The sequence below is a fragment of the Oryctolagus cuniculus genome, chromosome 2, assembly GCF_051225735.1.
Source record: "Oryctolagus cuniculus isolate XC-2025 breed Fujian yellow rabbit chromosome 2, ASM5122573v1, whole genome shotgun sequence".
Lineage (NCBI taxonomy): Eukaryota > Metazoa > Chordata > Mammalia > Lagomorpha > Leporidae > Oryctolagus > Oryctolagus cuniculus.
The window spans coordinates 64,299,656-64,319,549 of NC_142868.1; the positions used below are offsets into that span (position 1 = coordinate 64,299,656).

Sequence of the window (19,894 nt, forward strand, 5' to 3'; positions counted from 1 at the left end):
CAAGTTCTGTGTCCTCAGTGCCCTGCACATGTGCACACCCGTGCCTATTTGGGGGTGGATAGTCCATGGGAAAAGAAATAGAGTCATGCTAAGTTTTTATCAGTATTCATTAGAACGCAGCAGAAGTTAGCAGGTTTAAGAAAGCAAGATGGGAAAGTATTTGGATAAAATAGATTTATAGTCACATTTAAGATATATCCATTGTTTAAATTATCGCTTTCACAGAATTAGCCTGCTTTAAACAATGCCTCCTAATATATATTGTGTATTGAACTGAAACATTGAATTCATACTGATAGAAAACACATTTTTGTTTTTAATAATTGACAGTTGCTTTTTAAATAACAATCATTTTACTGGAACCTTATATTTCTTAGAAAATAATGCTCAGTTATGTCCATATGCACGGGATGAATTGATTCTACCAATTTATTGACTTTTTGATCACTGCAGTTTCCTAATTGAGTGCTTAGTCTTATCACTGAGATGTTTTTTTTTTTTTTTTTTTTTGTTTTTTTTAGAAAATTCTGTTTCTATGAGCTTAGCTACCTTGGGTAAGAAATACACTAATGTATCTCATAAATATTATATATATTTATATAGAAGTCTACCCTGTTGAATAATTTGTGTTAGGCATCTTATTTCTCCAGATTTTTAAAAATTCAGGCAGTTGGTATGAGGGTGGAGGAGGGAGGAATTGGCAGATAGCAGTGCTTCTTCAGATCTTTAATAAATGTAATTAGTTGAGTTTTATGCCTTGCCTTTTTTTAATAGTGAAGCAATTGTAGTGTAAAAAGAGCAGTTGTTTGACTATATTATTTAATTAAACAGACTTTCCTTCCCTATTCTTTACAAAGAAAAGCAGTATTCAAAACATAAAAGACAAATGAGATTAAAAATAATGGGCTGTAAACTTCGCAGAGTAAATAAGGAAACCTCATTAATTCTGGATATTTGAAGTATAAACAAAATCTAAAATAAGTATGAGAAAATAAGATAGCAAACCTTTTGAAGAAAAGCAACATCTAAATTTATTCTAGTTCTCTTTTTTAAAAATACAGCTAGTGAAAAATCATCAACAAAAGCAAGACTGTTATCAGAACGCATGTGGTACATTTATTAATAGCAGATGTTGGTGAAGCCGTTACTATCTCAGAAAACTTGTACCCCTCAGCGTAGAAGCACTGCCCCTGGCGGTGCAGACGGCAGTTTTCACGGTGACAATAACTCTGCACCCCCCAAATGAGGAACAACACCCAAATGAGCTGGTCCCTTACGTGTGTCTCCCTCCCACCCTCTGCTTGTGTCTTGAAGGGCAGAGCTCAGAAATGGGCTTGCCCATTTTATGAATGCACTGCTAGGATAGCAGAAGCCATAAAGGGAACGGATTCTTTGCTTGAACAGAAATTAATTAGGAAAAAATGAGGAAAGAAAGAAAAGCTCTTAAGTCAGGGGCTTAAAAAAATGTTCTAACAGCTGTAATATGAGAGAACATACTAACACATTTTTTAATATAATTATATGAAAAAGACATTTTTATATTTCCCTCTTCTAGCATAAAAAGAGTTTTTTGTCAAGCAGTAACAATTTATTCCTTATGGAAACTGCTGTATTATTGTCTGATGGCCATTTTAGATCCATAAAACGAAATGGATTAAAGAAAATTAAACAGTATTTTTAAGTGTCTACAGCTTGTGGCGTGTTCACAACAGTCTGTATGAAACAGCACCAAAAATTAAGCTTAAGTTTCCCAGAATTTTTGGTACAATAATGCATACTTAAACACTTAAGACTGAAAATGTATCTTAAAATGCAATTTTGAAGGTCTTCATAGTATGAGATATAACCAAATATAAGCACATATCGTATGTGGTAGATGTTACATATTACACATTTTATATATATATACACACACACACATACACACACACATATATATATATAAAATTTTGCTTCGCTTAAAGAATTTTAAAACTTGGATAAATAAAATGAATGCTTTTCAAAGTTAAGAAAATTACATCCCACCCAAAATTAATCGTCACTTATGTGGCCTTGGTCAAATCCAGTGAAGTCCCAGAGCCCCAGCCTCCATATCTGCAGATAAGAAAGTTGGATGCCTCTGCTGAAGTCTTTTAGTGTTTCTGAAAATTCCTGTTAGTATCCCAGTCATTGTTTGACATTAAATTGGATGCTCAGAAGTGGTTCCACATCTCTCAAGACAGGGTCCTAATGAAGTCTTGTGCCTGTCCACCAGAGTTGTCTAACCTACTGCTGTTGCAAAGAGTGACTGGAAGTGGATCTTTTGAAGTGGGTTGGGTATGACTTGGGGAACGGTTCTATTTTGCATATTATTAAATGAGTGAATAAAAGTAAAAGTGACAAGAAATGGATAATGATCTGACAGTATCAAACGGTTGGGGTGTCAGAACGCTAAGTAATTGCACAGGGGGTAGCGCGGTGTGGTACAACACGAGTCCTCTAATAATTAGAGCTCCCTGCAGCAAAGCCGGCCCTCGGTTCTCTCCAGAGTTTCTGACCCTGCTGGATGCTTTAGATGTCCAGGGCGTGTTTACTGATGGACTCACATCCACTTTGCTTGTCATCTTTATGTGCCATGCTAATCATAATCACTAATTTGATTGCTTACAATTTTATAATTATAATTAAGATTTTTGTTAAAAATATTTATACAATAAAACATTCAAGTGAAAGCTGTAAGACTTAGAGTGAATGGAAATAAGTTGAAAGTATCACATAGTAGAAAATTAGAATATTAAATTCAACACAATTTTGTTATGTATGCTTTGCACTCAGCAAAATTTGTTGTTTTCACTTGATAGAGGATAACAGATGACTTGGATGTGTGATTCCTTGTGGGCTTCCTTTTTGTGCTTGGAAGACTGTTACTCTAGCTCAGTGAGATTTACTGGATTAAGTGAGTGAGATTGCTCAAAAATCACCAGTCCATCAATGCTTTACGTTTTCATTTCATTCATTTAAAAAAAAATCTATGAAGTATAGACTCCACAATAAGTGGGAGGTTTAACTCCCTACTATACCCATAGTACTGTAGCACAACGAGAAATACCAAAGATAGCACACTTTTTCAGATGTGCACACATAAGAAAGTCAGAAATTGGGGTAGGACCCACTGGGAAATCAGACATGAGACAGTATAGCATGTGACCTTGAGGTGAGAAGACTGATTTTTGTGCATGGCACCAACTCAGGGGCTCATTTCTGAGGCTTTTCTCGGCATGTGTCTGGGAGAGCCTGGTTTCAGTTCACCCCCTCAACATCTCAAAAGTTGGTGGTCTGGAAGATTTCCAAAGGGTGTGGGCTGCAGTTAGAAGCATAATTAGTCATGCCCATAAATCACTGTGTGTGTGTGTGTGTGTGTGTGTATGAGAAGAGGGGGAGGGAAGAGAGAGAGGGTACATGCCAGCAAGCTCCTGGCGGGGAACGGGCTGCTTATAGCCTACCCATGAGCAGTGCACAAGGGTGCCTTACCCAGAACTGAGCAGTGCCAGAGCCCTCTCTAGCCAGAATTATCTCACCTACTTGGAGCCAAATTTACGAGTGGTAAGGCAGGCCTCTGCATCTTTTCAAGTACAATTTTGTAGGTTTTGCCCTTAAGGTAGTTTTTGTCTGGAAAGTTTTTAGAATTCTAATTTTCTTAGAAAGTGTGTTTTTCCTTTGGAAGATCTCTAAAGTGATGAATAAGATGAGAAGATCAATACAATTATATTTACAGTGCAATTCTGATATTTTGAGTTTGGCATTACATTTTCTCATTTTCCACAAATATATTAACATATACATTATTACATTTATGAATAAATTTGAGTTCAGTTGCAAATTAATGAAAAGGAAACATCATTCCTCTATTTTTGTCTGTAATGTTATATCCCTAAATAATAAAATTTCAGACTAGAAAGGACTCAGTAAACACAAAATTTGTTTTGTCTCTGATGGCTACAACCATTTTTAAGGATTTCTGGTGTGACTCTGTACATAAAAGTAACTCAGATAAGAATAGAAAACAGTATCAAAAAGTCCGCACACAAAGTATTTGAATCTAGCACACGGTATGTTTTATGTCTGTCTGCCTCACTTCTAAAACCTTGCTTCATACCCAAGCACCAGCTGAAAGCTGGCCCCTCCTTGGGTGAGGCCGTGATTGCACAGCCGTGAGGACCTGGTTTCCTGTGGCCGCTGATAGCACAGTGCTGCAACGAGGCCTGCAGGGCAGCTGCAGCCAGCAGCCCCTCTCATAATTTTACTCTAAAGACAATTCACAGACAGTGGATATTTGAGAATGGAATTTACAGGGGGAGGGGGATCAAGTTATAATGTCGGGATTATATCCAGGCCCTAACTTTCTCACGAACTTTGTCTTACTAAATAAAATTTTTCATTGAAAAAGAATTAAGAGTGATTTAGCATCAATGAAATAACCTTGGTATAATTCACATTTTGCCCATATGAAGAAACACACTTAAAACGGGGACATTTGGGAACCTCATATATTCATGTTACATTGAATTCAAAAATGCCTCTTAAACATCAGATTTATACTTTATTTCATCTGCTTGACATTGGTGTAGGTCCCCATAAGAATTTAAATATACTTGCCTATTTATTGAGCACCTACTCTATGTTGGATATAATTCTAAAATCAACAGGTTTCCTACTCATGCAGTTTAGCTTAGCGTTACACAAATCAAGGTGATTTTTATTCAGAAAAGTGACAGAAGGATTTTAAGAATAAGTACATTTTTATCAAGATTTGTTTATTTGGGCCAGCACCGTGCCTCACTAGGCTAATCCTCTGCCTTGCGGCGCTGGCACACCAGGTTCTAGTCCCAGTTGGGGCACCGGATTCTGTCCCGGTTGCCCCTCTTCCAGGCCAGCTCTCTGCTGTGGCCAGGGAGTGCAGAGGAGGATGGCCCAAGTGCTTGGGCCCTGCACCCCATGGGAGACCAGGAGAAGCACCTGGCTCCTGCCATCAGATCAGCGCGGCGTGCCGGCCGCAGGGCGCCGGCCGCAGCAGCCATTGGAGGGTGAACCAATGGCAAAGGAAGACCTTTCTGTTTGTCTCTCTCACTGTCCACTCTGCCTGTCAAAAAAAAAAAAAAAATTTGTTTATTTGAAAGAGTTAAACGGCAAAAGGAAGAGACAGAGGTCTTCCATCTGCTGGTTCACTCCCCAGATGGCTGCAACAGCTGGGGCTGGGCCAGGCCAAAGCCAGGATACAGGAGCTTCTTCCAGCCATCCCTCAGGCCATCTTGGGCCATCTTCTGCTACCTTTCCCAGGCCATCAGCAGGAAGCTGAATTGGAAGTGAAGTGGCCAAGACTTGAACTGGTGCCTATATGGGATGCTGGCATCCCAGGTGGCAGCTTTACCCACAACACCACACACCAGCCCCAGAATAAGTATATGATTTTTAAGTCATTTTATGAACATTTTCATTTTGTGATTCAAGTATTATTGAACTTGAGTGATAAAGATCTCAGCTTTAATTTCAAATTTCAAATTTTAAATTAATGAAGTTTAGTTTGTATAATAAGAACTTTAAATTTTTTGGCATTTATTTGCATAGATATTGAGTTCCAGTTTTTCAGAGTAGCATCCAAAGCTGTCTTTCATATGACTCTGTCCTTTTACCAGCTCATCCTTGGAGTTACTCAGATTCTCCATGACCTGTGGAAACTGTGTGCTTCCCACTTCTTTGCCTTTTCTCAAGCTCTTGCCTCTGCTTTTTGGAATGCCCCTTTTTGCAAGTTCCAGTCAAGTGCACACCAGTGATTACCAGATAGTCTCAGATGCTGCCTCCCTTAAAATGTCATGACAGATCATCCATCCCATTGGACATTCTCTCTCCCTCTCTTTGCAAAGCACGTGTTGTGTATCGGTTCTAAACTGAGTGCAGTTCATTTTATCTGCAATGATATAGTCTATCTTTCTAGGGTGGCTGGAGCCTAGATATTAGGAAATGTGCCTTCTCGTTATAAATAAATGCTTTCCATCACAATTGAGAGTAATTGCTTCAAAATTTTGGTTGGAGTCAATGTGGATTTCCAGCCTCCCATGCTGATGTTTACCCTGAATTCCCTTACCGTGTGCCAGGGACTTTGCTGTGAGTAAAAACTGGACATCCAAAGCCATTTTTGTAGGGGGAATTCATTTCAGAATAGCAGCTGGAATAACTGGTTTGTCCTCCACTGGATTGTAACTGCTGTAGGTTAGAGACTATATCTAATTTACTTTTGCATCCTCAATTGGTTGCGGTTTTAATTTTATGATTGTATGCGCCAACACATCATTCTAGTGTTTATCATGGTTATTGTTTTAGAAAGATCCAGCAGCCTGCAGCTCATAGGTCAAATCAGGTCCACCACCTGTTTTTATATGGTCTGCAAACTGAGAATGACTTCTACATTTTTGAATAGATGGAAAAAAAAACTCTAATACTTCACGACATGGGGAAATTATATGAAATTTAAGTTTGTGTATGTAGAGTTCTCTTGGAGCCCAGCCAAGCCCATTTCTTTACGTCATGTCTCTGACAGTTTTTGTGCCGTCTTGACCGGGTCAAATCCTTGTGATGGAGACCACATAGCCCACAGAGCGTAATCACTTTCCAGCTCTTTATAACAGAAGTATTGATGCCACTTTAGAGTACCTGAAAAATATTTTGCTAGATTGTAAACTCTTTGAAGACAGGAACCTCTCTGTGTCCACTTCCCTTTCAAATGTATGGCTTTGGGGCACTTTAAGTATTTGCTTATTTAGTGGTTGGTTGATCTGTTTGCTGGAAACCAGGTTTAAGCACTGTGGACTATCAGACAGGGTTGTTTACTTGAGTAAGATTTGTGCCTTTCATTACTTACGGGCATACAATGAAAGTCAGCAGAGACCAAGTAATTTTGGGCCTGCAACATGTTGACTATTATTTGGATGCTTTGGCTGGTTTTCTGACATGCCATTCTTTGATGTTTTACAGAAGACACTAATTCTCACTTTGCAATGTGGTTGCCATTTATTCCCAAGTGTGTTTCAGCATTAGTTTTTGATTAATGGAATGTTTTCTCCTTTCTCCAGATAAGTGTGGGGGCTGCAGACTATCTAAATTGCATCTGGTGTGTGTATAAGGACTGAACAATTGCTTTGTGAGTTAAGCACAGTTAAGTCCATGGATTTGAGTAAAAAATTAGTAAATAAATAGAAAGGTACTGGATGTTTCTTCTGTATGCCAACCACAAAGCTTTCCTCAGCTTCTCTCTGTGGCTACAAAAACAAAGACTGAATGAGAATTCCTGTGAAATCTTGTTCGCTCTTTAGGTCTATGTGTTGAGCCAGGAATCACTCACCTAATCCTCCTATCATTATCGGGTTTCGTTTGCTTGCTAAACTTTAGTACTAGGGTTTCCAATTTTCCTTTCATCATGACGTTAAGGTAAGCGTTGTGTGTCCCCATGAGTGTGTTATTCAGCATTAAGTATACCATCATGGGTTTGGAATTTAAGGAACCTAGGAAGAGACTGTTGTAAAGAAGCGTGCTTCATTGATAAACACAGTTCTGAAAAATGAATGGGGAGAATATGTCAGGAGTGTAAAAACGAGGGTTACATTCATTAAAGTGTTTGTTAAATAATGTATTCACACGGGCTGTGTTTCCCAGCCTCTCTGTGCCCATTATATGTTCTAGTAAATTAAAGCTGGGAAACCTTTGTCAGAGTTGTAATACTCAAACTGACATCTAATTCCCCCAGACAATAGGTACAAGGCTGCGAGCCTCTCTAATTCTTTCCAGTCTTTACATTTATTGATTCTTTTGTAGACCTGTTTCATTCAATCTATTACAAGCAGCACTGGTTAAAAGTGTGAAGTTTACCACGTTTGACCGAGGCACATTAAAAAACAATAGCATCCTGGTATACGTTCCATTCAGCCAAGGGGTATAGCTCTTAATCTGAGCAACATTTTCATCTATAATTACGACATTTGATTTGAAGTGCTGGCTTGATTAAAAAGATTGACATGTTTATTTTTTGGCTGACCTATTTGGGTAGATGTGGGTTTGCTTCATCTATTGTATGTGACCCTGTGTTACAAGTCTTTTATTAGCAGAGCAAGAACCATGCATGCTTTATTTTGAAGTCACTATTTTATCATAGACTTAAAATCCTTCTTATCATAGGTCCACAAGAAATTGTGTGTGTGTGTTCTCACTTACTCAGATATTATAAATAGGTATGTATTTCAGAATGCTTTTTAGATTTCTGTATTATTGAGCTTGTTACTGGAACATTTATAAATACTGCATCAAATGGCCTCCACAACTTGATGGCCTGTGTTTTGCTTTCATGGAATTAACATAAGATACTTTTTATTGTATACCATTCCTCAGTATTATGCCTTTTCTACACATCTGATGTTGTAAAACACACTGTGTAAATAATTGATAATAAACAAACAAATTCTACTTTTGCCCTGGTGTACTTCACCAGTTTCAAGACTTTGAAGTCCCTTAAATAATTTATGGCCCTTATTAGTGCAGGCAAATCAAACGGTATCCTTGATGCGAGCTGCTGCTTGTCCTCGTTGTTTCTGAGCAGAATTGTTAAGTGATCCTTCTGATTGGTGACTAAACTGAATGCCACTGAAAATCACGGTGGCATTCGTGCTGGCGTGCCCCGACGCAGGTGCTGTGCCAAACCATCAGTGTTTACACTGATGGGATTATGGGGGCCCCAGAATATAACCTGACACCAGGACACAGTGTCTCTTCTGAGAGAAAAGAGGTCTTTCCACCCCCATACTCTTAGTTTACCTATAACTTCTTCCCCGGTGCTTGTTAAGATGGGATTTTGACTCAGTATGAGTTCCTTGGCAAAGATACAAGCATGCTGAAAAACATGCACCAAAATATCAAAAGACAGATTATATTATCTTTTTTTAACTCATAAAAGCTCTGGCAGTATGCCAGCCAGCCAGACTAAATACTTTGCAGTGGTACAATAGTCCTTCTTGGGTGTGGAAAATGTGACCATGTGATGGTGAGCAGTGAAGTTTCAGAAGTTATGAAAGATTTATGACAAGCATTTTTTTCTCCTCATGGTCTTGTGTGTTATTTATAATTACATGAATCTTAACCAAAGGTTTCATTGATTTCATAATGAATTCAAATAAAGATTTTAGTTCCTGAGTGACCTTTAAAGGTTAGACTGGTTATGCGTGGTTTTTTCTAAAAGTTTTTTGTTGTGATGGAATGTGTTTTTTACCGCGGGAGGATTCAGACACAATAGTTTGGGTGACTTTAGGCAGCAATTATAACTGCAAGGCAGAAGCAATAAATGACCAACACCTCCTCCCCACACACATACACATGCATTTATATATGCAGAACTACTTCTTGATATTAGTTTGATTCAGACAAGTCACATAGGAGAGTTTTGTTCCTTTCTTAGAGGGTCACTATAAGGCAGTCTACAAGGCATCCCTTTTTATGGGCTTTGGCAGCCTGGAAGGAGTTTGTTTTGCAGGCATGCACACTTCCTCCAGATACCACGAGTCTAAGATGGCTGCTTCTGACGGCTCTGCCTATGTTGCTCGGGAGCCTCAGGCTCAGCCGGGCAACGTGACCCTTTGACATGACTGAGGCAGGCTGTTTGAATGTTCCACACTGCACAAGAAGAATGGCTTTAAAAAAATTTCAAAAAATTTTCAAATAACAGTATAAATACAGCTTCACTGCACTCTGGATATTAATTACTAATTAGAACCCTAAATTAATTTGTCATTATGCTGTGTGTAAAGACATGTAAAAAGAAATGCAAATGCTAAGAAGAAAAAGATTTGCATTTGTTATGAACGTTAACTCAACTTTAAGCATTAATTACTACTATTTATGAGGGAAATCATGGCCTTCCATTGTGGCCGCAGAAAAGACTCTAACCTTGAAAACCTACCCAAGGCCCTGGCTGGCTAGGACTCAACTCCTGCAAGCTGCTGGTAGCTTTGAAATCAGTAACCCTTCTGGTAACTTCTTTTCAGGGCTGAGATTAATGGCCTTGGAAAGAGAAGTTACCTTGGGTTGAACGCCAGACAGGAAGTAACAGTTGTCTTGGATTCTCTTTCCCTGGTGTCCTGTGTGGAGTCTCCTAAGAATTCTCCCCTGAAAGAAGCCACCAGGCCAGAGTGCTTGCATCCCGCCTCCCCCCAGGAGGAGGCAGTTACCTTGGGCTGTGGGAGGTGTCACACCGCTGTTTGCCCCACGTGTCTTCCCCTGGAGGACCAGAGCCACAGGAAAATTGTCTTTTCATAGATGTGCTGGAGCTCATCTTCGTACTAGATGCTGCAGCAGATGTTCAGGAAGAAGGGCAGCAGGTCCAGACTCGGGACAGCGTGGCCGTGGAGCAGCCAGCAGTGTGGGGTGATTGGCCGTGGCCACCCTCCACTCATCTGGGGGCACGAAATAAGCCAAAAACGAAGCACAAGCCTCTTCTGCAGAGTCCCCATGGGCAAGGCCTGCGGTGGCAGGAAGGAACCTGGCCCTCGGTACAAGGTTCCTCAGCTTGTTGGCGCTGTGGCCACTGTCAGCATAGTACCTGGTCAGAAAACTGCATGTGGCCTGTGTCCACGGTGCAGTGCAGTGATGGGGCTTGACTGTGGAGGCAGAACAGGGGACTTGTGCTTCATTCGCTTGAAGATTTCTAGTAGTTCAGCTCTACTGTGACTTTAAGAAAAATTGCAATCATTAAGGGAAATTTGACGGGATATTGTGTTCTACACATGTGAAAGGAACAATGACATTTTTAAGATAGTCACATCTTGTTACTCTCACATCTCTGCACCAAAACTGAAAACTCATAGAGCATCTCTCCTTTCAAATGAAATCTGCTTGTCCAGGCCATCAGGGTCTGTCTTCTCTCCTCCTAATATGCTACACTTTGGAACCGGTCTTTCTTCCAGGTGCGAAGGAACTTAAGACCTGGCTTCTCAAAGTCTTTTTTCTTTTTTCCCTTCTCTACCTTCATTCCCATTTTCCATCCTGCAAACTGCTGTTTCACTTAATGTCAGCATGTTAAACAATTTAAACTCTTGCTAGTAGTTTTCTGCTTCTACCTACTTTATTTATGGATCTGTTTTATTTATGGATCTATTCGCTGTGTAAATGGTAGGCTCTCTTACTCTTTTTGTTTTCTACAGTTTTTTTTTTTTTTAACAGAATTGTAATGAAATAGACACTCCATGTTTAACATTTAGTGGTTGGTTTTTCCTGAGTAAGTCGTTCACACGTGAAGGCAAGCCTTGGGATTAGTATTCCTGCCACTTACTATCCTGTAAAGCAGCAGATTGAAAACTGTGCCACTGGGGCCGGCGCCGTGGCTCACTTGGTTGATCCACTGCCTGTGGTGCTGGTATCCCAGATGGGAGCTGGGTTCTAGTCCCGGTTGCTCCTCTTTCAGTCCAGCTCTCTGCTGTGGCCCGGGAGGGCAGTGGAGGATGGCCCAAGTGCTTGGGCCCCTGCACCTGCATGGGAGACCAGGAGGAAGCACCTGGCTCCTGGCTTCGGATCGGCATAGTTCCGGCTGTAATGGCCATTTGGAGGGGGAACAAACGGAAGGAAGACCTTTCTCTCTCTCTCTCTCACTAACTATCTGTCAAATAAGAAAGAAAAAAAGAAAACTGTGACCCTGCCTTGCCCATAAAAAGATCTGGAATAGGGTGAGCCTGTTGAGTTCTGAGTGCTGCACTCCCAGTTCAACAAAAGCTGTTCCGTGTCTTCCCCTGTGAAGAGTTCATTTCACCACAGAGAATATTCAGAGGATAAAGAAAAGTTCCAAGCCACTGCTTTTATTACTTAATAAATACTCAAATAATTATCCCATCATGGTATTGCAAGGAGAAATAATAAGTTGCAGCTCAATAATACCAGAAAAAGAAAAATGTGTGAAAGACCCTGAATGGGTACTCTGGTAAGAGTGTCTTTTGCATGTAAATAGTTTAAATTGTGACAGTAACTTCAGTTTAATTATTTAATCCAACAGATTTAGAGCAGCTACCTAGTGGTATATAATCTGCCCTGTCCTTTCTGCAGGGGTTCACAGGTTCTCAGAAAGGTAGCACTGGTTTTGTTAACCCTGTTCTCCCACCAGCATGGAGATCAGGAATCACAGGAAAGGGGTCAAAGGGGTCGGGTGGGCTCCTGACCCCAGGATGTTTACCGGGTACCACAATACCTTCCCTGCAGGTTCTATAGATTAGAGATTCATTTGCATTATAAGCTTCCCTCCCAGAAGGAATTCCCATGCAGAGGGCTTCCTTTGTCAGCCATTTACACCTTCCTGTGTATTACTGTAATCAGGTGATCAGATTACTGACTAGAGACTCATTGGGGAAAGGGAGAGGCAATGTGTGAACCTGCATTGGGTCTCAAAGCAGGTGAAGCAGGCTAAGGGGAGGCACCAGACTGACTTGAGGAGCCAACCAACTAGCATGTTTTACTGAGAACTGTGAAAGGTGGTTGCTGGTATTTGTCCACTTGGAAGAGAAGAAAGGCATTTGAGTCTCCCAAATAGGTGGCAGGAACCCAAGTATGTGCGTAGGCCTTGTATGCTGCCTCTGGGCACATTAGCAGGGAGCTGGATCAGAAGCAGGGTAACTAGCTAGCACTCTATCTCAGGCCCTCTGGTACAGGTGTCTCTTACAGTCACTGCACCACAAGGCCTGCCCCTTAAAAAATATTTTTAATTAAAGTGTATTTTAGAGCATTAAACTAAAAACTGAGAATGGATTTTAACTAATGTACATAACAAAAATTTAGATGGTTTTCATTGGACATAATGGTGTGTTTTTAGGTATACTTTGCTTGTTTTACCAGGGTGTAATTCATCATTAAAAAGACAGTAGTCTCAAAGAAAGAGCTCTAAAAGGGCTGTAGCTGATGCATATGGTACAGAACAAATAGGAAAATGTCAACGTTTCTTGCATAAGCAGTGAAAAGGGATCAGTTCAAATGCACCTTTTTTTGTTGTTGATGTTAGCAATGTTAGTACTGCAGCAGAAACTTGAAGGATTAGAAGTAGTACTATTCAACGCAATTCATCTTTGAAACTTATCCCACTAACTCAGAATCAAACACTGAGAATAAAGAGTTTAAAGTAAAAGAAAATATATCCAATTCACACTTCAGGAAAATGAAAATACTACAGACCAAGAGAACATTCTTATTGAGCTTTTTTTCAATGCTCTCAATTTAACCAGCTGGAATTATTTTTAAAGTACATCCAATTCAACCTTTTAAAATGACAGATTTGCCTTTTAATGGGAAATATGTATTTCATCATAAAGATGGAGCAGAGTGTCCTTGGCTAAGTTATTCTCTACAGAAGGATGCTCTTTTTTTGTACTCTATGCTTCGCCTATAAGGAGGAACACAGATTATAGAGAATTTGCTCCTGGCATGGAAGATTAGAAGCATACAGGCAGACTGATGGAGAACAATTAAAGATGCAGACTGTGCCTTCCAATATCCTGAATTCATATAGTGCTGTCAATTACTATGTAATGAGCAGCCTATACAAAACCAGCCAAGGAGAAGAATCCCCTCTTTCTACAGTTAACGAAGAGACCACCACGACCTTAAATAACCAAATCATCCATCAGACAAGGTGGATCACATGCTCCCTCATTTGGAGACTAGAGTCTTCCCCCACAGCACATCTTCCATCTATAATTATGTCAACTTTTTTTTTCTCTTGGAGTAAAAAGCATCTCCAGTTTCTAAGGAAAAACAAACAGTTCACCGAGCACCAAGGGGCTGAATTAAGCTATGTCAGTGTTTATGTTAGTAAAAGTGACACATTTTCAATTAAGATTGACATTCCAGAGACATGGGCCTGACTGATGCTGTTTGACAGAGCAGGATCCTTGAGAGGGGCGTCAGCAACCCAGAACCGCGGGCCAGAGAGCACGCTGAGGTCAGCCAGAGATGGGATTCAATACAGGGCATGGGGGCAGGGGGAGCTGAAATGTGGGGCCAAGCGGAGACCAAAGGAGGGAGCTGAGCGAGTTGTAGGAAGGTGGGCTGAGAGCAAGCCTGGGACAGGCTGTGAAGCCTCTCTGGCCGCCCAGAAACCATGCAGTGCCACCTGGACATCGGCACAGGCCTCTGTCAGCTCTTTTCCCAGCCCACTGCCTCTGAAGAATAAAACAAGGAATAAGGTTTGTCAGCGTGAGACACGCTGTGTTATTAACATAAGAGCTGAAGTTTTGTGAACATGCTCAAGGGGCTTTTGGGAAAAAGAGAAGTAACTCTGCATTTTAAGGAGTTTTGGTAGAAATTCCAGCCTGGAACACTTTTCCCTGCTCAGTCTCCGAAGGTCTTTCACAACTACTGAAGACAAAGTTTACCCCTGCTCATAGTATGCACACAAGAACACTGGATGTGTGGAGACTCCCTCACTCACTCAGACACTGTCTTTTCATTCAACAAGAGACCAGTGTCTGTTTGTCCCTGGGCCTGATGAGGTAGTTTCAGAGGCTGACCCAGAGCCAGTGCCAGTTGAATTTGAAAGCATGGGGGTGTTGAGAGCTCTATTTAATAGGAACTTGGGTGTATGAGAAGGCAAAGAAGGAACTAAAATTTTAGAAAGGGGGTTGAAGTTCCTGATGGTTTATGAATGCACAACCAAGGTGTATGAACTGCACTTTTTAAGTGTGTGTGTGTGTGTATATAAAATTTGTAAGTCAGAGTTAGAGATAGGACTTACATCTGCTGGTTTACTCCCCAAAAGGCCTAGAATTGTATCCAGGTCCCCCATGTGGTTTCTGGGGCTCAAGCAATTGGGCCATCCTCAGCTGCTTTCCCAGGTGTGTTGACAGGGAGCAGGATCAGAAGTGGAGCAGCCAGGACACAAACCAGTACCCATATGGGATGCAGGTGCCATAGGTAGAGTCTCAACCTACTACGCTGTAGGCCCGGCCCTGATGCACTGCACTTTTTTTTTTAAAGATTTATTTTATTTTACTTGAAAGAGAGGAAGATGCAGAGAGAGAAGTCTTCCATCCGCTGGTTCACTCCTCAATAGGCCGCAACAGCCGGAGCTATGCTGATCCAGAGCCAGGAGCCAGGAGCTTCCTCTGGGTCTCTCACGCAGGTGCGGGGGCCCAGGGGTTTGGGCCATCATCTACTGCTTTCCCAGGCCATAGCAGAGAGCTGGATAGGAAGTGGAGCAGCCGGGACTCAAACTGGTGCCCATATGGGATGCTGGCACTGCAGGTGGTGGCTTTACCAGCTATGCCACAATGCAGGCCCTTGCACTACACTTTTTAATCCAATTACTAATTTTGCTTTTGTTCTTTAAGCCCCGGACTTTGCCTGAGGCTTCTGGGCACTGCCAGATGCTGAAGGGCACCCAGAGAAAGGACTACACCAAACCCAGAGCCAGGGGACAGGAAGTATCCATGACAAGCTAGAGAGACTGGGCATATACAGTGTAGTCCATGACACGAAGATCAAGATGGGTTGAGGAAGAGGGAATGTAGAACACCTCCCTGATTTAATTAACCTTGGGAAATAATGGCATCCCTATTACAGAAGGAGCAAATAAATTCCCTCGTCCCCTCTCCACCCAGCCTTCCTAGAGCATAGACTCATAATCCTAACTTCACATCTCTGCTTGTTGGCAGGTAGGTTTGTCTAGGCTTGGCAAATGTTTAGGGCATAAAGGAGAGAGAGATTCAATGTTGGCTTCCTCCCACCACCTGCTTCCCGACCCCCTCTCCTTCCCAAATGGTAGGAAGAAATTGTCCAAGAATGGAGGACAGAGAATGCATCCTGATAGCCGGAGCTCTGAGAACTGAGTGAATGGCAAAGGCAGTTGGGAGACTTGAGCCAAGAGTCTAAGCCAACAGATCTGGCTGTGAGCAGAGGTGGCCCTTCAGAACTCATTTTCCCAGGCGCTGCTGTGCCTCTCTCCTCCCTAACTACCTTCTCTCTGGTCCGAGAAGGAGAATTTTTGGGGGCTGCACTGGTGGGTTTTCTGCAGTTCTTGCTCCAGTGGAGTATTTGTCAGGCGGCCTCCTGTCTCATGAACAGCCGCCCAGCCGCTCTGGCAGGACCTTTGTTGCTGAATCTCCCCATTGCCTGGCTGTATGGCCTTAGGCCTTCCTCCTGCACGTGGTGGGAGCACAGAAGGCCTCCTGGAGTCAGTACAAGTTTGAGAGCAGAGAAATGACAGGAAAAAAGAGCTCAAGAAAGTTAGTGTCGTCCTAGGTACAAACTGGATTCCAGAAGGGGAGATGGTTCAGAAGTTGTCACTGTCAAGGGTGAACATGCATCAAACCACGTAAAGCTGACAATAAAAATGGTTAGAGACGCTGGAGACTGGAACAGTAAAATCAACAGAAATCAGTGCATAGTTAGCTCTGGGGACAATAGAAAGAGTGACCGATTCTGATGAGGTTTTCAGACTCATTGTGATTACACAAAATAAGGAATCCAAACATGGCTGCATATTGGGGTTAAGTGAAGTACGGATTCCCTATGGTGTTACTGCTTAGAATACTGATGGAAGCCTTGTTATCTTCAGGCTCATAAAAGAGTTAAAATATTTTCAGAATGTAAGAGATCATTATTTAAAGTGTTTGTGGTATAGACTTAAAAACCTGTGAAAACTTTTACTCCAAGTTTCCTCATGGTAGGTTTTATTTTTTTTATTTTTAGGAAAGTCTATTTCAAAATGTACCTTGAAAATATGCTTGTAATAAAAACGTGGTCATGTGTGACCTACTTGAAGATTTTTTTTTTTAATTTGAGAGGGAGAGAGAGAAAACAGAGGAGAGTTTCCATCCATTGGTTCCCTCCCCATATGCCCACAACTGCTGAAACTGGGCCATGGCTGAGGCCAGAAGCCAGGAACTCAATCCAGAGCTCCCCATGGGTGGCAATGACCCAGTCACTTGAGCCAGCCCCTGCTGTGTCTCAGGGTCTGCATTAGCAGGAAGCTAGAGTCTGGGTATCTGAACTGCTAGACCAAATGCCCCTTCCCCATTGCAGAATATCTTTAGACAATATAAATATATCTCTTTTTAAGCCACCATGCCTTTTCAATTCTGCTTATCTAATTGTGTCACAAAATCTGTTCTTAGCACCTTAACATAGTCAACACATTATAACTTGTCCATTCACACATTTACTTTTCTGGCCATTATCTTTTTCCTTTTTTAAAAAATGGTTATTTATTTGCAAAGCATAGTTGCAGAGAGAGAGAGCGAGAGAAAGGGAAGAAGAGAAAGAGAGACAGATCTTCTCTCCTCTGGTTGCCTCTCAAAATGGCCACAACAGCCAGAGATGGGCCAGACTGAAGCAGAAGCCTGGAACTCCATCCAGGTCTCCTATGTTAAGTGTCAGGGACCCAAGCACTTGGGCCATCTGCTTCTGTTTTCCCAGGTACATTAACAGGGAACTGGATTGGAAGTGGAACAGCTGGGACTCAAAGCAGTGCTCATATGGTATGCTAGTGTTGCAGGCTGCGGCTTAACTTGCTATGCCACACCAGCCACTATTTTTTCCCCAGACTTTTATATTGCTGAAGTTTTTTATTTTTATTTCATTTTATCCTAGCCATGATTTTAATAAGACACACATTAATGGCTTTTGCCATTTTTGCCTTTTCCTTCCACTGCTTACATAGAATTCAAGTGTTCAATTCACTTTTATGAAAAATAGTAATGAAATGCAAATTTAAAGTATGTTTTTAAAACAAAAAAGCACATCTCTCTTCCATTAAAATTATGTATTTACCCCTTCTGTATACAAATATACATATTTGCAAACAGATTGCATTTAGAGATTTCTTTAAAAAGTGACTTCACATGAGATATTCATGAAAGCGCAGTCTGTATTGTTCTCTGTTTCCCAGCAAGCTTTGTGACTTTTTAGTTTCAGCAGCTGTGGCCCAGCTGATTCGTAGTCCCGGAAGATTTGCACTCATATTCATGCTCTTTAGCTTTTCTGAATTTAAAATAACCCCATCTATGGCAAAATACAGTTAGCAAATAATTTTCTAATATTCTCATTGGATAATTTAATTCCAACTTAGGCTTCCGACTCTCAAAGCACACAATGGCCATGGCTTAAAGCAAAGTCACACTTTTCCTTTGCCCATATCCCCTGCCAACCCATATAAATTTCACAACTGCGCCTTCCTTGGTGAATCTTGGCTCTCCTCACTGAAATAGTTCACAGGAGCAAAATAGTTCTTTGCATTTAATGAGGAAGTAATTGAATCTGCTAACCTCAGCTATTTGGTTTATCAGTCACAGAAATCTGGGCTTCTGCATGACTCAGCTTCTCTGCCTCTCCAGGTCCACCTCTGGCAGGTGCATCTGACATGCCCTGTCTTAGTTTGGCTGGTCCCAGGCCTGGGTACCCGGCTCCTGATTCACCATGAGTCTATTTCCCGAGGGGACCCCCAGTGCAGTGGAGCGTTCCCGTGACTGATTTACACCCAGCCGTTCTCCTCATGGGTGCTCCCCTGGGTCTCCCCAAATCACCATCCTACATCTGGCAAGCTAGCTCATTCTAAAGCTTCGCTTGCCTTCATTGTGCCCTTGGCGCATCGCTTCCAAGTGAGAAAACTCCATGGACAGTTTTATTTATTTGTGTATTTATTTATTTGCAGATTCTTCTTCGCCCATTTGACTGCTATCTCCCCCCAGTGTAAATTTTGGTCTTGGAGTCCCAGTGGAGTGGATGTGGATGCTCTCAACTCATGTCAGAAAAGGAAGTTGCTTTGTACACTTGTACAGAGTTAAAGTGTGGTAGGCAGAATATTAAAAAGTTAAACCAACTATTTATTTATCCAAATGTAGACTGCTTCTTACCAGCCACTGGGTTGTTTAGTCTTCTCTGATGTGGGCCAAATATGTAAAAGCAATTCATTAATTTAAATAATGCACTGAAAGAAGGAATCTGTAAACTAGGGGGAAAAGGGAAATTGACTAAACAGTAACACAAGATCTAATAAAAATGGTTGCTTTAATTTTTCATGTTTAAATATTGGCTAACAGGTACCAAAACACAGTCAGATGGAAGTAACAAAGTGTGGTGTTCCATAGCACAATGGGCCAACTGCAGTTCAGAGCCATAAATTACATCTGGTATGAAGAAGTGCAAGAGTGGAGCTGATAGACTCCAAACACAAAGCAAATGGAAAGGCTTGCTGTCTGGTTTGGTGGTTTATGCTGTGTCTGTGTGTTGAACTATTGCACCATACCCCTGAATAACGTAATCATGCCAGAAAGTGTTACTTGTCAATCAAAATTTTTAAAAATACTTTAGGAAAAAGATCCAAAAATAAAATGTCCTCGTGAGTGTTAAAAAATGTTTGCCTCAGAAGACAGAATACAGTTTCACCATAACCTGCAGTGCCAGGGTCATGCCCTCCCTCCGGGGAACAGTGTCCTGGACACGTGGTGCCCGTGACTGAAGACCCCTGAAGACTCGGCTCTGTAGACGAGTTCTGTTTCCCTCTGCTGGTGACCACTGCTTCCCCCACAGGGCCTCAGGAGCGCAGCACTCTTCACCTGGCAAGTGCTCTTCACACTTGGAAGTCTCTGCAAGACTCTGTTACCCGCCCCCCCCCCCCCCCCCCAGACCTGGGAGAAAACAAGCCGAGGGGATGCTTGCTGATCCAAAAAAGTCTCCCTCTCCCCTCCTCCAAGCCTTGAATTCCTGACCTCCCCCCCCCCACACACACCTCGCCTCTGTCACCCACTGAGAACTCCCCCAGAGCTCCTCCCCATGTGCTGCCTAGACATGGCTTCCTTCCTCCGGTGAGTGTAGCCCTTGCTGAATGCTGGTTACGAGCGCTCAGAAA

At 41.7% G+C, this 19,894-nt stretch overlaps 1 protein-coding gene across 9 annotated transcripts in view; it reads left to right on the forward strand.

The window, feature by feature from the left end:
• Window positions 1–19,894, forward strand: part of TENM3 (teneurin transmembrane protein 3) — a 651,480-nt gene that overhangs the window by 43,317 nt on the left and 588,269 nt on the right. The gene's annotated exons all lie outside the window — the stretch shown is intronic.